This window comes from Octodon degus, unplaced genomic scaffold (genome assembly GCF_000260255.1).
Source record: "Octodon degus isolate 3935 unplaced genomic scaffold, OctDeg1.0 scaffold00151, whole genome shotgun sequence".
NCBI lineage: Eukaryota > Metazoa > Chordata > Mammalia > Rodentia > Octodontidae > Octodon > Octodon degus.
In genome coordinates, this window is record NW_004524727.1 from 6627327 (window position 1) to 6646169 (window position 18843).

The window sequence follows — 18843 nt, forward strand, 5'->3', positions numbered from 1 at the left end:
AAAAAAAAAAAAAAAAAAAAAAAAAAAAAAAGGAAAAACCAAAACCAAAACAATCAACCAAACAAAAACCGGGTGGGGAAATAAACAGACTCCAAGATATCAGCAGTTCGTGATCCTTTTGTTTGGGGGCTCCCCAAGTGCTTTGAAAATCTGATGCTGCTCAACCTTCTATTAATGCACATGGGAGTAGACCAACACAGTCGCAGGAGGTGCAATGGACGCGTGAATGCCAGGAACAGAAATGGCCCAGCTACTTTAGAGCCAGTTTCAGTCTGTAGAGAGCCAAGAGGAATGGAGGGTGCTTTTCAAAGCAAGGGCTTAGCGGGATCCATTCGCGCAAACGCAGGAGCGCGGAGCCCTGGGCTCACAGGCCTCTCCTGCAAGCCCAGGAGAGCTCCTTGAGCGGCCTCGATCAGCACACGGGCGCTCGCTGCGCCCCTTGTCGAGCGCTCGGAGAACCGCAGCCCAGGCCAATGCCATTTTCTCTCCGTGTATCCTCAGTTTTTTCAGCAGCCAGGAAAGGAAACCGCGGCCACCCACGGCCCCCGGAGAGCGGGTGGCGTCGCTGAGCGGCTTTTGGAGGGTCTTCGCGAAGCTGCGCTAGCTGTGCACCTCCAAGGCCCAGTATTCGGCACACACACAGCGGACACTGTGAGCTCCTGCGGACCCCGCCTAGTCAACCCGCTCCCGGTACTGGGTGTGCGGCGCCTTCTGCTGGCAATGCCCGGGACTGCGCGGGGACGCGGGCATGGGATGGGACTGAGACTCTGAATTTAAGCGGAAGCCCTCACTGCAGCTTGCATCCGTTCACACAGACCCTTTGGAACCAGGAAAGGAAATCACCAGCTACCTACTGCCAAGTCCTCACTTAAACTGCAGCCAGTGCCCGGGATGGCAGTCTCCCCCTCCTGCCCTTGCCCCTGTGGTTCAAACTGACTCCTCTGCCTGAGCTACGGCCACCGCTGGAGCCGGGCACTGTTGCGCTCCACTTCACCTGGATCTCAGCGCCACCTGAGCGACCCGGTAGACTTCTCCACTCACCTGTGCTGTTTTAACCAACAGGGGCCACTCGGTTGAACCCTGAGCTGAGCTGTGAGCCGGCTCGCATGGTGAGAAGAGCAACATGGAACCTCCACGCTGGCGTCAAGAAGCCCTGGATCGGGCCAGCCTCACAGTTACGCAGTCTTACCCTATGCATTGAACTCTCTCAACCTAATTTTCCTTCATCTGAGTTTCAGTGTGAGAAGAACAGGGGTCGTTTCAGTTTCCGCACAGGTGGCTACAGTAAAGAGCAAGATGGCATGGGCCTCGTGATTTGGTAAATAACAGGACAGCCACCGCCGTTTATCCAGCCAGACATGTAAGCCGAGCTGCCCTCAGCGCTGTCCCTGTAACTTACACCTGCCACCCTCTGGTCTCAGTTCTGTGCTGGCCATAAAGGAAAGGTCTTCTTCCCCACACAGCTATGCTTCCGAGGGCTCTGAAGATGACTGAGGGTGCGGGTGCTGGGGCCCCTGGGTTCCTGACCCCCCACATCTCCTCCCCTGTAGTTCACACTCGACTTCAACCAGACCCCCACAGGCACAAGGCCAGCATGAAAGATTTAGGCACTGGGCTCAAAATCTGCCGCTTGCCTGTTTTCTCCCCAGTGAGGGGCAGATTTGTGCTCCAGGAACTCAGGCCAAAAGTGCTGGTGTTACCTACCTGCTGTCTTCTCTTATGTCCCATATCCAAGCCACCAATCCCACTGGCCCCAGATTTGGGGTCAGCCATAGATCTTGTCGTTTGCCTCGCCCTCCATCAGCAGTGCCCCAGGCTGAGGCATCACTTCTCACCTGGATTGGCCTTAGCACTTCCCAAGGCTCCCAGCCAGCTGGCCCTGTCCCTCTGATAGCTATAGCAAAGCCCTGAAAGCTGTCCGTGTCCCTTCCCTTCTTAAATCTTCTCAGTGACTTGCCATCCCAGACAGGCAAGGTCTCACCGTGCCCGTCAGCACCACCTTGTGTGCATTACCTGAAGGCTGGTCACCGCCACAGCTCCTGCTCCTTTACCTCTCTTCAGCCGCGTGGTCTGAACCCAGAGCTCGGTGTGATAATGGATTCAGGAAACCTCACTCATACCAAGGGCGCCTCTGGCCTGTCCCTTGAAACCCTCCAACTGCTAGCTCTTTAGAAAGGATAGGACAGCAGTCACAGTGCCTGCCTTTAAAGCCTCCACACTGACCATCACAGATCAGGGAGCGTACGGAGCTTATTTCTGTGAATGGCACTGACTTGGAAATCAAGTGGCATGGATAAACCACTAAAGAAAACTTGCCCTCAAGCCTTTTGCTGTATATTTAAAACATCGAATATCATAAAAGGCACTGGTCCACCAATTACAAATTATTTGCATACATTTAATAAAGCAGGCCCTCAGGCCTAGGAAGACTGATTTACTCTATTGCCTAAGGTATATATATGCACACACACAGGCATGAGTGGTCCCTCACCGCGGAGGTTACACTCTAGACACACGCCTCGTGATACATGAAAGTGAGCCAAGTAGTCATGCTTAAAAACCCTTCCCACACTCTTATAAACCTTTCCCACACTTTTAAAAATACTTCTAATGTTATTAACCATTTTCTAAATTCATGAAACTACATAATTTTAACAGCATTCATATGCTGTATGGTACAGTATGTGTTCATCTGCTAAAGAAATACATATTGTAAACAATGTATTTTATTTTGACTTAATATTCTTTTAACATGTTAGAATTAACAATATATACATATATATATATACATACATACATATATATATATATATATATATATGTATATATTGGCAGAACCAGGGATTGAACTCAGGGCCGTGCGCTTGCCAGGTAAGTGCTTATTCTACTAAGCCATCTTCCTGGCCCCACTAGTTTTATATATTTAAAAAAAAATTTAAGGCAAAGTCATTAAAACCACAAATACTATGCATATAAATATGTATACAGTACTGTATATTACTGCAAAATCTTGTGATAAAGTGAAAAATCCACAATAAATTCTATTTTTTTTTTAGGTATTAGGGAAGGGCCTACAGGGTATTCAGGGTATCACTACTAGATTGGACTCGCAGTGATTCTTCTGTTTACAGCTTCACAAGAGCTGGGATTACAAGTGTGCGCCACCACTCCCATTCTCAATTGCTGTCTCAGCGCGCCCCGGGAACGGAGCTGGCACAACAGGCCCGGGAGATTGAACCCCTTGTCCCTGCGCCTGCTTGCAGGCACTTTAGTCCACTGAGCTATTTGGCTGGCCCCACAATAAATAATTTAGATTATTATTTTTTGAAAATCCAGGAAACAGTGACTCTGTGAAAGTGGAACCAAGAAATAATGAGGGACTATGGTATAGAGTATTGGAATCTTTTTGGCACAGGGTCTTGCTATGCAGCTCAGGCTGGCCTTGAACACACTATGTAGTCTAGGCTGGCCTCAAACTTCACAGTGATCTTACCTCAGCCTCCCGAGTGCTGGGATTATTATTATTAATTTTTTTTCCAGCGGAACTAGGGAATGAACTTGGGCCCCTGAGCCATCTCCCCGGCCCACGTGCTGGGATTATAGACTCACACTACCACACCTGGCTGCCCACAGGTGTAAATATTTTAATCTCATTTAAGCTGTTTCTCTTTGGAATTCTAGCAGTGATTGAAGATCCACCTTATATCCAAGCCCTAGAGGTCAAATTAAGCCTCACTAAAATCATAATAACAGCACAATTTTAATATTAAGGCACTAAGTTGAGGATGTTGCACAAATACTACAGCTGTGTCTACTGGCTTACAAAAAATCCTGAGATGACCGAAAAAGACCCCAGTGAATCCTTGGGAAGCCTACTCACACCGTCTGTGAAGTGGCAGCATCTATCCAGAATAAGTTATAAATACGTGGAAAATTTCCAGAAGTTGTGACTCAGCAGCCGCTGTTATCTCTGCCTCCCACCCGCCACGCAGGAGCAGCCTCCTTGGCAGTGCCCTGCTGCGGTCACAGTAACTGCTCCTGTGCCCGGGGGTGTCAGGCACTGCATCTCAGTGGTAAGCAAATGACCAAGGCCAAAAGTCGAAGGAAGGAGAAAAGAGGAGAATGAAGAGGGAAGGAAAGAAGGGAAGAAGCAAGGAAGCAGGGAGGGAAAAGAGAGGGCAGGGAGGAGAGAGAGGAGGGAGGGAGGAGGGAGAGGGAAGCACACTCATTTCCTGGAGTCCATCCCTGGCATACCAAGTGTAGAGCTGGTGTCTGAAACGTGAAATGGTGTCAGCTATGGCTGTGCCTGAAACGCAGAAGAAGGAAACTTGAGTCATCAGCACATCCCCAGGAATGCACAGACGACTTCTAGAAGGCCCTGGTGGCGCAGGGTGTGAGTGAGCCTGGCCGCACCTGGTGAGGTGGGCTGGGAGCTGTGCTCTCACTCCGTGACCCCGGGGAGGTCTAGCAGCTGGCAAGGCAAAGCCTCACTGCCTGGGAAGTAGATTTGGATTTTGTGGGTGCTCATTTAAGAGTAAAACTGCAGCACAGTGAGGCGGGAGGTCCAGGGCCTCGGAGCATGGGCAGTGGCTGGGCTTGTTCCAAGCAAGCCCTCAACTCTTTCACCCGGTTCTTAGCACCCATCAGAGCTGACAAGCAGGGACTGGCACCAAAATCCCAGAGATAACAACTATCCCTAAACACTTTCCCTAGCCCCCAGCTAAGCCCAGCAGCTACCTGTGCCTGGGACTAGCCCTGCATGCTATCACAGGGTCTCCCTCAATTCCCATCTTAACCCTAAACACAGGCAAACCATTCAGTTTGTCTGTTAGTTTTCATGATACTCAGGTACACCTGGCTACATCGTGAGCCCCTTTTTTATTTTGAGACAGAGTCTCGCTAAATCACTGAATTGCCCAGGCTAGGCTCAAATTTGCTGTCCTCCTGTGTTAGCCTTCCAGAGTGCTCGGATTACCACCATGTGGCACTAGGCCCAGTTTAAATATTTTATTTTAAGAGTTACTGAATAGTGTAAATTTCTGGAATGCAGAACATTTAAATGTAAAAGCTTACTTTAGCCACTAAGCGGCGTTATCATCTCATGAAAAAGTCAGACCTCATCAGGTAGGTCCTTGGCATTAAAGCAGAAGTTTGCAAAAAAAGGAGAAACCATTTCAACAGCCTGAATATCTTCTAAACAACATTCCATTCAAGGATAAAAAGCAGTGGAACTCACAGCTGTAGTAACTAACACTCAGGCAGACCCTCAAGTCCCGCTTCTAGGTCATTTCAGAAGCACTAGTCTTGACCCATTTGCCAGAAATGATACCAGTACATTCTGGAACAAAAAAATAATCAGATTCAGCCATTTGGCTCAGCAATTGCTCTCTCTGCGTTTTTGACCAAGTTCTTCCATTGAGTTTTCCAAAGAGGAAAACATCTGTCTGGAGACTGAATCAACCTGACTCTGGCTATTATCAAAGAGAAAAACAAAGTCAAAACTCGTACTTCAGATTTCTCAAACTGAACTTCTGTAACTCACTTTGGCGAGACCACCACTGAGCATTTTACTCAGGACCTGGGAGACACCCTAATGGCCACACAGGAGAAGTGGAGATCCTTGGTTTGTGGTCTGAAGCCCCAGCCCTGCACTTGCGACAGACAGGACAGAGGCACAAGCTGCTTCTACCCACGAGGCCCCTGCGGAAACCAGGCACACACAAGAGAAGGGGCTGAGTCCCTGGAACTTCCCTGTTTACATGGATAAACCAAGGCCACAGTTGGACCAAACAAACACACACAGCAAGTTTATCTTCTAACTTCTGTCTGGGCCCCGCCCTGTTGAGGAGGCCACAGCTGTGGTTTTGACCTCAACTTTCCCCACAGCTGGGGTTCTGTCCATGTTTGTGGCCACAAGGGACTTTGTTGAAAGCTGTGTCCTGAGTGCCCTGCAGGCTTGTGGGCTACACAGACAGATCGGTGCTGCTGCTCTTTCCTCCTTCCACTTGAGATAGCAAGTTGTTATCCAATCACCAGGTAGCACTCATTCCACGGAAAGCCCTGCTGAGCCACGCCACCCAGGTCACCTGGTGCTTGTGGGCCTCAGAAGGGGAGGTTACCTGCCACTCACCTGCTGCCCAGCCCAGACCAGAGCTACATCCTTCCAAGTGCTGCCTCTTCCTGAAAGCTGAAGCATTCTAATTCCCATGGATTTTTCTGGATCATTTCCCAGGTAAAGAAGTCCAGGCATGGTGGACTCAGGAACCCATCAAGACCAGCCCTTCTTCCCAGGACACAGACTGCACAACACCTTCTCTGGGCCAGGCCTCCTTACCCACAGAGCAGCTGGAGCAATCAGTTTTCCATAGTTCCTTTATTCCAATCATGAAAGAGCAAAGCTTTCTCTGTGAACTTCCTAGGCTCTTGATGTGCTGCCTAAATCACTGCGTTGCCCAGGCTGGGCTCAATTTTGCTGTCCTCCTGCCTCAGCCTTCCAGGGTGCTGGGATTACTTTGCCCAGTTTAAATAGTTTGGTTTTAAGAGTTACTGAATGGTATAAATTTCTGGAAAGCAGCATCACGTGAGTGCTTGTCAGAGAAGCATCGTTGTGGCTCTGCCACCCCATGACCTGCAGAACTACATTCATAGTGTGCAGGGGGCTGTGTGTTTGAGAACCATGGCCCCTGGATCCGAAGGGCCAGAGTCACCCCCATCCTGGGTCTACACAGGGCACTGGGCAGGCTAAGCAGCCCCACACTGGCCTAGCGTGTACGTGTCATATAAATGGAATCCTGGGTGGGAATAGAAATGTGGCCAGGGGGATCTGTCAGCTCCCAGGGTGGCAATGTCTTCACCTCTGTCCTTGAGCTCTGGACCTTACGGTCATGAAGCTTCACCTTCCTCATCATCGACCCTGCTTCCTGCACTCACTGCCTCAGTTTACTCACTAGAATAAAGGCCCAGACAGAAGTGAGACTAGAGGAGTCCTCAGACCCTCTGAATAGTAGTGTCCATGACATTTCCAAGGCAAAGCCTCTGTATGAACAGAAACACCAGGTGTTCCAATGTAGTACTTGCTTCATTTTCTAAACAGGCAGAAAACAGTCAACCCACTGTATGCAGTCACAGCCTGACCCTGATATTGGCTGCTCACTGATCAGGCCGCTTGCATCTCTAAACCACCGCCAGCAGTGGCTCAGCCCTGCAGTCTGCCTCGCCTGGTATGAACTGGTCCAGAGTCCTGGCTGGCGCTGGCCAGTGGTTGGCATGGCGACACCGGAGACACTCTTGGCTTGAGCCATCCCTTTCCCTGGCTTTATTGTCACTGTGTGAGATCTTGGCCCAGAAGGACAGAGAAATCCTGAGGGTGAGGTCTGATGTCAGGGGGGGAGAACAAGAAAGTCTTTGTCAGGCTCTTCTCGGGATCAGGCCAGCCGTGCTTAGGCTGGGTACAGAAGAGTTCTGTGCTCACCCAGCTTGGGCGCAGCCCTGGTGGCAGGGACCCTCCTTTTCACACCCTGTGCCCTCTTCCTCCTCTAACACAGAGGAAAGGGGCTGGTGCAGGCTGTGCCTCTGCCCCAAGAGGGCTTTGGGCCTAACTCCCTCCCTGCCCTGGCATCACCGATGGGCACAAGCGACCGCCCTCCTCCTTGCACTCTCCTCCATCTTCTCACCACCCATGCCCGAGGCACCCTTAGCCAGCTCTGCCAAGACCCTCCCTCCCCTCCCTGGTGCAGGCCAGCCTTGCTGTCTGTGCCCATCCATCCTTGTTTCCCACGTGAGCCTTGTAAGCCTATCTGAATCAGGCGGCAGACGTTCAATGACAGAACCACAACTCACTTTGGAAGTTTATTTCTAAGATTCAGCAGATTATTTAGGTCAAAACAGAAGCAGCTGGCCTTAGCTGAGCACTTACTGCACACCAGGCACCATGCTAAGCACCTACGTGCACTAACTCATGACCACAGCAGTGCTCTTCAGTTTTCATTCTGTGGAGGAGGGAGTTGTCACAGGGAGAGGCTGGAGAACACACCTAAGTGTACCAGTGTGCAAGGGGTAGGTGCAAACGTAGGATCCACTCAGTAGTGACAGCACACACATCTGTTGATGGTCATTATACCAATGATTCCTCTGTGTCCACTGAGCTGCACCACCCATGTCCCGAGGGAGCCCCTCTCTTAGGACACAGGAATAGACCCAGGTGCTTCAGCAAATGCCATCAGGTCCTTAGGCACCTTCCACTTACGGACACTCCAGAGGTGGCAGATTGCTGCTGCCTTCCTTTTGTCCTTGACTACCAGAATGACCCGGGCCCCACCCTGGAAAGGGAGTCCTGTGAGGGTCCCAGTGGTTGAGTGGTCCCTGTTGAAATGCTGGCCAAGTGGCTTCTGGCTTGGACATCTCCACATAGCTCCTCTGCAGGATACACCCAGCCCCAGTGGAGGAACCCTTCCTACCTGGTCAGGCCAGTACAGTGGGGCTCCCAGTGGCACAGAGAAAGGCGGCCTCACCCTCCAGATTCTTCAAACACTGGACAAAGAGAAGGGCAGACAGCTCCTCCATGAACACAGGGTCCTGAAAGGAAGGCACTGAGGAGAGAGAATGGCTCCCAGTGTACTCTGCAAACTGTCGTTTCCACTCTTTTTTTTTCCTGCCTTCCTCTACCTTCCTTTCTCCCTCCATCCCTTTTTTATGCCCGCCCTCCTTCTGTTTCACTGAGAAATGTCTCAGACAGGCAGTGCTGTGGAACTCTGGAGAGAAAGCAGCTCCTTCCCTTGTGCCGGCAAGATATACTTCCTGGGTCTGAAGGCCCGAGCAGGTGGAGCTGGCCAGCAGAGCACGCGTGCAGCAGTACAGCGGGCGTGCTTTCTCCACCAGGCCTCTTCCCAGCCATTTCCTTCTAAAATAGTTTGAGTTGCACTGTCTGTGAAAGGAGATGTTGTCTCCTCCCGGCTATAGGAGGGTTCTGGTGGGAGACTGCAGGGAGAGAAGAGAAGAAACCCAGGGCATGGCTTTCCTTTCCAACAGGCTCTCCTGAGAGTAGCTGACCAGGTGGGATGAAAGAGGACAGCACATCCTGGGGTCAGCCAGGTCCCCAAGGAGCTCCCCCCAAGCAGCAGGTACCCACTCATCGGTCCCTCGCCCCAACATCCCTAACTGGAGTGGAGGTAGGACTGGGCTCCGGACCACTTGACTATCAGGAGCAGGAGATGAGCCGTGTCAGGAACAAGAACCAACTTCCCTGGAGGAGTATGCACAGGCACCTGCGGACAACATACTGCACTCTGTACCTGCAGGCTCAGCCTTTTGCCTCAAGCAGAGTGCCACCCCTCTCTGGCTCTAGTGAGCCGCTCATTTGGGGCAGCTCTAGTCGCGAGATCTCCTCCTTGATATACCCCTCCTTATTGATGGCCAGGTGATATCCACCTCCTGCTACAGCCCTGCTGTGGCTCAGATCCAGATCTCTCCTGAAGCCTCACTCAGCTTAGAGCAGCTACTGTCAGGAGGTGGGGCCTGTGGAAGGGGCAGTCCTGGAGGTGGGGCTTATAAGGGTTCTTCTTCTTTTTGGCTCTACCTGCCTCTCCACTTTCTGTTCCCCCAGCCATGAGCAGCCCTCCTCCACCAGAGCCCTCTGCCTTGCACCCTGCCTTGGAGCAGCCGACCATGGACTGAGCCCTTTGCAAACTGAAAAAGCCTAAAAAAGCCTCCCCTCCTTTAACTTGTGGGTGTTGGGTACTGTGTGCCAGCAATGAAAAGTAACTGAGATGCCTCCCAATAACCACAGGCCTTGGCACACAACTGCACCCCAATGCTTCATCCTGGGCACTTACACACAGCATGAATTGATGGTAGAATCAATTACAGTCCCTGCACATCCCAGTGGGTGATTCTACCATCAGTTCATCTTCCAGCCAGCAAGGGAGATGGAGGCCAATGGCACTAGGCTGTGTGCTAGGCTCCAGAAGACATTTGCTATTATGCACACTCGGGTATGTTCATGTGCCTGTGCACACACATATACATGCCTATGTACAGCTGTGTGTGTGCGTACATGTGTGCGTGTCCCAGGGAAAGTGGAAGACAGATGCACGGCGCTAGGAGATGCAGCAGACCAGCAGTCTTTGAAGCTGCCTTTCTGCTAGCAGCCAACATTTCTGGGAGCTAGAGATGAGTTTTTACTCATTTTTTCTCCTTTTCCTGGCTCTTTTATTTTATTCTGTTCACTAACATGATAATAGGGTCAAAGAAGATACAAGCTCAAATTAGTCAGTTTGCTTCTTTTCAGTCAGTGTTGGGAGCAAGGTGGGAGGATCAGGAGGTGTGGGTTTTTAACAAGCAGGGTTGAGGCATCACCTGTGTATGACAAACTCTCCAGCTATTTCTTCCCCATCACTGTCACAAGGAACTATTTATAGAGTATGGCCCCTATTTATAGAGTATGGATCTGTAGCAGAAGTGTTTCTTTTCTAGATCCCAACTCCTACTCATCCTTCTTAGTCCTACTCCTATGATCCCTCTTCAAGCCCACTCTCCTATGAGCACACATCACTCTTATGCACTGTCTGCTTCTCCTGCTGTGGGCTATCATCCCTCTGTCTCATAATTATGGGCTCCTTGATAACCTGACTGGGCTTGGATTGTCCTTATGTTCATAGGCTTAGCCCAGGATCTGGCGCATGGTGGCTATCTAGAAATTATCTATTAAGTCAATGTTGCTTCCTCAAGAAAAAACTCTTGTTAATGGTCAATGGAGAGAAAAGAGAATTTCTTCCATCTGGGATAGCAAGGCTGGAAGAAAATCCTAGAGATCAAAATTCCAACATTCCTACCAGCTACTAGAAGCTCTTGCCAGCCGTTCTGTCCTAACAGAAACCAAGCTCATGTTCTAAACATTCCCAGAAACCTGTGCACCAAGATGGGCATGGAATTTTGTCACCATTTTCCACTGACTGGGACACTCAGGGGTACTCAGGATTGTGGATTCATTCAGAATCCAGTACCTGTTGTTGAGCTGACATGTACAAACATAATACAAGGGGGCGGGGCATAGTGAGCATGGAACAGAGCTGGGCACCAAATAAAACACCACCCTTGTCTTCCACATCCTTAGGCTCACAGGGCATCAGCCTTTCTTCCAAAACCATAAGCTGAGCTAAGCCTGGTGGTGCTCTGAGGAGTTGAGGCAGAAGGATCACAAGTTCTAGCCCAGACTAGGCAACTGAGTGACTTAGTAAGGTGCTATCTCAAGAATGCAAGGAAGAAGAGGAGAACAGGACTGGGGATGTAGCCCAGTGCCAAGGTCCTGGCTCCAATCCCGAGCATTGAAAAAAAGACAAACAAAAACTGCTAAGGACCCTATGCTAACCTCAGAACAGACTCATCCACGGCTTCCTCCCTGGGAGACACTTAGCCTTTCAGTTCAGCCTCGTCCTACTTTCCACAGCTGTGTAGACAGCTCAAGCATCAGGCTCCTGGGAGAAGCAGCCCCTGGCCCTGCTCCTCCCAGGTCTGGAGGCTCCTAGGGCCCTTCCCTTGGGATCCCTGTATCTTATATCTAGGATGGACAGGAGGCAACACAGCCCCAAGGTTTCCCTTTCCCGTGTCTCAGCCTGGCCAGGGCCCACTCTTACCACAATGCCGGAAGCGGGTGTTGCTAACCCCTGGAACCTCACCAAGAGCAGATGCCTAGCCCAGTTATCAGGTATCCTGGGATCGGGACAGGTGCTGACGCGTAGGAGACACCCAGAGGCTTACTCAGTGAAATTCCCTGGAGGCAAAGACTCAGCAGCAGTCCATTGCATAAGTGAGTTCCCAAAGAGTGAGTAGACAGAACCAGTGGGAGGTTCCAGGGGATAATTTCTACTCTAGAAGTTGGCTCAGTGCAGATCAGATTAAGGTGACTGTTTACTCTGGCCTGCTTTACTGATGAACCTCTCCAAGGATCCTTCCATGGGCACCAGGCCAGCTTCCAAGGATGGCACCAGGCTTCGTCCATCTCTAGAGGCTTCTGAGGGAGTCATGCCCTATATGGTAATAGACATCCATGGGGCCCTTGAGATGCACTGGGGAGAAGAGAGCAGGATGGAAGAATCTCTGCAAAAGCTATGTTTTCAGGGCCGGCCAAATAGCTCAGCAGATTAAAGTGCCTGCAAGCAGGCGCAGGGGCTAGGGGTTTGATCCCCAGGCCTGCCTTGCTGGGCTCCACGCCCAGGAAGCTCTGAGATGGCAATTGAGACTGGGTGTGGTGGCGTGTGCCTGTAATCTCAGGTCTTGGGAGGCTGTAAACAGGAGGATCACTATGAGTCTGACCTAGTAGTGAGACCCTGAACATTCTGTAGACCCTTCCCTAAAATACAAAGGAAAAAAAAAAGCCACGTTCTCTACGAAAGGATGTAAGTGCCTAAGTTCTTACTAAAGTGACCTTCAGGGCCCTCACCATGTGCCATCACTCCTTCCACTACTCCTGGTTCCTTCTACTCCAAGCCCGCTGCTTGTGTGCAGCTCCAAAAGCCAAACGCTTTGCCCCTCCAGAGCCTTTGTTCCAGTGACACTGTCCAGCCTCCTTCCTTCACCTCCTTCAGTCCATGCTCAAGTTGGGAGGCCTCCAGGTCCCCACGTCCCATAGCATAGTCTCGCATCCTGGTCCCAAATTTCTGCTGACTCTGTGACTCTACTTTTGTCTGCTGTATTTTCCCCTCAGCACTCAATGCAGCCTATTGTAACAAACGCCTGTACCATCCAACATGCAGGAAGACTGTTTTCTCCTCTGCTCTCTCTCCAGCTCCCAGGAGCACCCGCCACATGGAATATTTGCTGGACTAGCACATGGCGAGTGCAGAGGTCCAACACAGCGAAATCACAGGAAGCCCCTGGTGAAAACATGCTGCCTGTGGGGTCCGAGACCAGGGTACCCACCCCAGATTGGCCCACTGGAGCACAGCAGATGATGTCAGTTTTCAGGCAACATCTAGGGAAGGGCATTAAGGGGCAGGAGACTGCAGGGCATGAAGCTGGCATGCCAAAGCAAACCCTCAGGCTGGCCTGGCTATGAAGGTTCCCTGGTCCAAGCCCCTGCAGGGAAGTTGCCTCTGCAAAGGACCTTCAATCCAGAGCCTGATTATAATTTCTTCTCCTGCCCCTTGAGACTTAGTGGTCTTGTAGCCAAAGCGTGGTCTAGAAGGTTCAGATGGAATCAAGGAGAGAGCCACAGCTGTAGCTAAGCAGCTCTACAGGAGCCAGATGGGGAGAGGCACTAACACTGGTTGTGGGCTGCTAAGAACAAGATACGATGCTGATGCAGTGTGCTCTCAACCCTCACTGTCAGCCTCCAGCACAGTGGTTTTCCGTCTTACGGTGGTGGGGAAATGGAGGCTTTGAGTTCCAAATTGATCTAAGCAAAACTGCTGAGGCAATAAGTAGTAGAGCTGCAGTGGGATTCTCATTCTAAGAAGCTGTTTCTAAAAGTTCACTTCCTTCTTCTGAAAGATGGCATAGCCCAGGGGTCACTTTAGAGACAGAGATCATGAGAGTAAGAGAGCAGGGGGCATGAGGTTACCCCCTTCAGTGAGAGTGAGGGTCTGCCAAAGAAGCAAGCCTGGGCCTGACGCTTGAGCCTGCACTCAGCCTTGGCGAAGTCACCTGCCGCTACATCCTCTTACTTCTGTCCAGTGCCCAGCTCAGCTTCATGAAATGCGCAGGGTTTTGTTTTCAAGAAAAGTCAAGATCATATAAGTTAAAAAGAGCTTCTGGATTGTTCTGGAATGCAGCAATTGGAGTGGGTATCCAGGGCCTGCCTAGGCAAATGTGCTAATGTGCCAGCTCTGGGTTGAACCCTCAGCATCCCTTCAGGCAGCTGAGGGATGTCAGCCCCACCAGGTGCAGCTGCAGAGCGGAAGTCCTGGCAGACGTGGCCATGCCCTTGCTCCTAAAAAGTGCTCATAGCTGACTGGAAGGAGAGGAGGAGGAGGACAGTACTAGAGAGAGAACCCCTGTGACATGCTGAGCAGAGGAGTGCTCAGCTGCTACTTGTCCTGTATGCATACTCTCGGATGATAATTTTCTGAGATGAATTTGTCTCCAAAACCAGGATGCAAATCATATCTCCAACAGGAGACCCAAGAGCCACCGAGGCTGGCTACCGAACAGCTCCAAATTTGATCACATGGGGAAAAGCAGCCTGACTTCATTCAAAACAGGATGAGGCAAAGACAGGCAACTGAAGCTGAGGCTCTGACCTGCGCTTCCCTCACTTGCCCTATGTCACTCCATTCTTTGCCTAAACAGCCAGTGACTCCGAACAGCACAGATCCCACTGTGAGCCACAGAGCCCAGAGCCTCAGAACTACAGCTTCTTGACAATTCTTGGCAATTATTATTTGTGTCCTTTTCCTTTGCTGTCCTTTAGAACTGTGCGGTGCTCTGAGCAGTGATTTCTAACCAGAGCAGGCAATCTGGTGAAATCATCATCTTTTGTACTTTGATCATTTTGTAAACATGCATATTACATATGCTTTACACTAAAATGTTGATTATTGCCCTGCCATAACTACTGCCACCTACTATTTGGTACATCTACTATCCTGCAGCTCAGAGGTGGGGGCAGCACAGCCTATGGTTCCAGGGATCGAACCCAGACCTCTCTCTTGTCAGGCAGGCACTTAGACCACTGAGCTATCTCCACAGCCCCTCTGCCAGCTATTATTTACCTGGAGATAGCCCATGTGATGCTTCTCTATGCGGAATATCAAGCTATGTAACTATGAGGACAATTTGTCCTCCTCTATTCATGGTGCTTTCATGAAGGATGGAAGAGCCACAGGATAAGGGGTTCCCAGGGCTGGAAGACATCTAGGAGATGATCTTGTCTCATAATTCATTTTGTAGTTGGAGAAACTGAGGTTCAGAGGAGAACAGAACCCCATTTAAGGATCAGCAGTTGGGAGAAGAATTTGGATTAGAACTCTTGTCTCTGAGTCTCTGGACTTTTTTTTTTTTTTTGTATTTTAGGAAAGGGTCTACAGGTTGTTCAGGGTCTCACTACTGGATCGCACTCTCAACGATCTGCCTGTTTATAGCCTCCCAAGAGCTGGGATTACAGGTGGGTCCCACCATGCCCAGTCTCAATTGCTGTCTCAGTGTGCCCCAGGGGTGAGGTCTACAAGGCAGACCCAGGGATTGAACCCTGGACCCCTGAGCCTGCTTGCACGGGCTTTAATCCACTGAGCTATTTGGCTGGCCCTCTCTAGACTTCTGATTTTTAAAAAACCAGCCAAATGGCCAAGCTAACTTGTCACACATGCTAAATGAGATGTTTTGTAAAATAAAGTGAAACAATGATAACAACAAAAACAACAGCGGAAAACAGGTTTTGAAAAGGGGATGAGCTGGCTGTGGTGGTGCATGCCTGTAATGGATGCACTCAGGAGGCTGAGGCGGGAGGATCACTGCAGGTTTGAGACCAGCCTGGGCTACACAGTGAGCACAAGGCCAGCCTGAACTATAAAAAAAAAAAAAAAAAAAAAAAAAGATGCAGGAGGTGGCACATTTTCTAGATGGCTGTTTTTGTAGTTTTATCACAGGAAACAAAATTGGTGAAAGAGGCTGAGGTGGTTTTTATTGTTTCTTATTATAAAAAAGAAAAAGACTGCTCCGAAACTACAACCCATGAACATGGTGTGGGTGTGCTCCATTTTTACTGAAGGCTAGTAGGTTTCTCTCTCCCTCTGTCTCCACACTTCAGAAAAACTAACACATATGACCCGTTCTCCAGTGATTATCACCACTTAAGTGATTTTTCTGAAAGTTGTATATTTCAACAGTTGCTCCTCTGTGCACTAACGGGAACCCCGGGGGTGCGGGAGGGGGCAGGGACGACATACTATTGTTAAGCAAGTGGCATCTGCCAAGCATACCTCCTGCATGTAACATTTCCCTAATTTGTACTCATAAATTGTGAGATTCCATTAACCCCATTCTTCTGAACAACTGGGATCCTGAGATTTAAATGGCCAGAATTGTAGAGAATATAGTACAGAACCAAATAAAATAAAGTAAAATAAAAGCCCACATTTAACACCTCAATCTTTTTTGTCCATCTAAATTGGATTATTAAAAAAAAAATAAATAAATTGGATTATTTTTTATTAGATCCAGCCACCAGGAGTGGTATCTATTCATCCTAGTGTTTTAGCACAAAGCTCATGAGAAAGCTTTTCAAGAGTGGTCACTGTCCAGCTAAATTCTGTTTTAGACACGGAGATCTGAAGGCCTCTCTTCCGGCCAGGCTCCCAGAGGGGTCGGTGTGCCCCCACACCCCGCCCCCAGCTGGCTGGGCCCAGAGCTGAGCAGGGAGGGACAAGGCACCACAGGAAATCATGATTATTAACGCTCTGGGCTTTGTTCCAGTTCCAGACAGCAGGGACAGAGCAGGAGAGATGGGTGGGGGTGGAGAAAGAGGAAGAAAAAACAGGAAGTGCAGGGGGGTGGAGGGGGGAAGGAAATGATAGAGAAAACACAGCAACTTTGAAATTTTCTTGGCCTGGTGAGAAAGTGATTTCTGAGAGACTTACAGAGCTGAGCTTAAGACAGATATGGGAGGGTCTGGTAGAAACCGGGTGGTACCCATAACGCCATCTCCCCCACAGTGTGCCATCTGACACAAGACTGGGCCCCACACAAGCACGTGGGTGTAGATACCAAAGGTGGAGAGTGTGCAGAGGCTTTGTAGGTGAGGCCAGGTGACACTTGGTGGAATCAGGTGTCAGGGAGAGCAGCCGTAGGCCCATTACTTTCTCTATCAAACACCTGTAAAACTAGAACTTTTTTTGGAAGATTCTAAGGTTTGAGCCCAGCCGGGGCAACTGAGTAACTTAGTGAGATTCTGCCTCAAAGTAAAAGATAAAGAAGGGCTGGGGATGGAACTCAGTGCAGAGGCACTGGGTTCAACCTCCAGCACTTGCTGCTGGTCACTGAGTCTGTGTGACCTTAGACCCTGCCATTCTGAGGTAATTTAATGCAGGTAACAGAAAGTGACAGTATCTTGAACCACACAAAACGCACAATGACAAGCTGAGGATGTTTTATTCCTACTCCTGCTTTACAGCTGGCACCAGGAAGGGGAGTGGAGACAGACCCCTAACACACAGGTCCTCAAGTCTTAAAACTCCTGCGACCTCCAAGCTGGCCTTGCTTCTAGGATGCTAATGAAAAGTGCAGACTCAGCTTGGAAAAAGGTCCAGGAAACGTGAGTGGCTCAAAATCTTCTGGGAGAACTCTGCTGTCCCCCACCTGTGACTTTCACTGACAGACAGTCCCAAGGTCCCACTGTCAGCGGCCTCCGGGGACCACTCGGAGTCTATAATTACTCCTCTATCATCCAAAAAACCAGAGCAACTTGTGGGTATCTTTGAGAGGGAGCCTAAATTCTCTGAAGTGACTGCTGGTGGTCACCATGTGGGCCACCCCTGGGCCAAATGTCCATGAGGAAGAACAAAGATGAGGTAGGTAAAGAGGTGTCAGGTCAGGTCGTGGTCTCCACAAGTGCACAACCTCGCGTCCTGCCAGCATGACGATGCTTCTGTCACCATGGATGCACAGGCAGTATCCCTGTATCTCGCCCCTATACCTGGGCATGAGCACCACTGGGGACAAGGATAGAGCGACCTTCAGTAGCCCCTGGTGGCCAGCAAAGTGATTTTCTAGTCAACTCTTTGCTCAGCTCCAGACAGCCCCAAAGCCCTGGGGTAGGGATTCCATTTTTAAAGCAGGAAGTTGGTTACAGAGACGTGAAGTGACGTATCCAGGTCCATGACATCTGGTTCAGGGATCCCCGCACTACCTTGAGGCCCTGTGTGTCAAGTACGGAAGGGCTGAAGGACAGTTTAGGACAACTGTGTGTCTTCTGTTTGGAGAGGACTGGAGCGGCAGGCACAGACAGGCGAGAAGGTGAGATAGACAAGAGAGGACAGCAGCAGAAGCCCTGAAGGCCATATTCCCACGGTCCAGCTGGCAGATCAAGGTGTCCCAGGCCCAGTGTGGGAACCAGCTTGTCCAAAATCCCCAGGGTCCCAGAACCAGGAGCCACACAGAAAGGGTGGCAGTGCAGGCTTTTGGCTAACATAGCTGACAAGTCCCAGGGGCCTACAGCATGTCACTCCCACCAGGCATTATTCTTTCCCTTTTATTCATGAGGAACCTGAGGTACACAATGGCTATATCACTTGTCCTGAAGAGTCAGTGTTGTGTTGGATTTTGCATACTAGGGACTAACCCCAAGGCCATAACACTGGACTGCCTCCCTGGACCTTACATTTTTTTCTTTTAATTTTTATTTTGAGACAGGGTCTCATAAGTTAGCCAGGCTGGGGTGGAACTTGAATCTTCCTGCTTCAACCTCTCAGAGTGCTGAGATTATAGGTTTGCCCAGTTGGGATGTCATGTTGGAGTGCTACTATTATAGACAGGTAGACATTTATAGGCAGTCAGCCAGGGTTAGGCCCTCAAGGAAGTCAGAGCAGAAGATAAGAATGCATTACAACTGTGGTGGAGGTACATTTGTGGGGGGCCAGGCCTGAAGACAAAAATGGAATGAGTACACCTACATGCCTCCCCAAGGGACAAACAATATCGATCAATATCTAAACAGATACCTATCACCTGGGTGGGGAACCAGGACCACCTGATCAACCCCTTCCAGGAAAGGCCCTTGTTCTTTCCATGCACACTTGCTACATGACTGCTTCCCCGTTGGATCGATACTACCCAAGCAACTGCACTTGTAATCTCATTGGCTGCCCATAGTTTTGTCCCACCTTATATGTACTTTGTGCTTTTGTACCCACCTCA

The 18843-nt window shown here is 50.0% G+C and overlaps 1 protein-coding gene and 1 pseudogene across 2 annotated transcripts in view; one reads left to right on the plus strand and one right to left on the minus strand.

The window, feature by feature from the left end:
* The window catches only part of Fam49a (family with sequence similarity 49 member A), a 93814-nt gene that overhangs the window by 36177 nt on the left and 38794 nt on the right, over positions 1 to 18843 (minus strand). The gene's annotated exons all lie outside the window — the stretch shown is intronic.
* Positions 1 to 18843, plus strand: part of LOC105743698 — an 84924-nt pseudogene that overhangs the window by 758 nt on the left and 65323 nt on the right.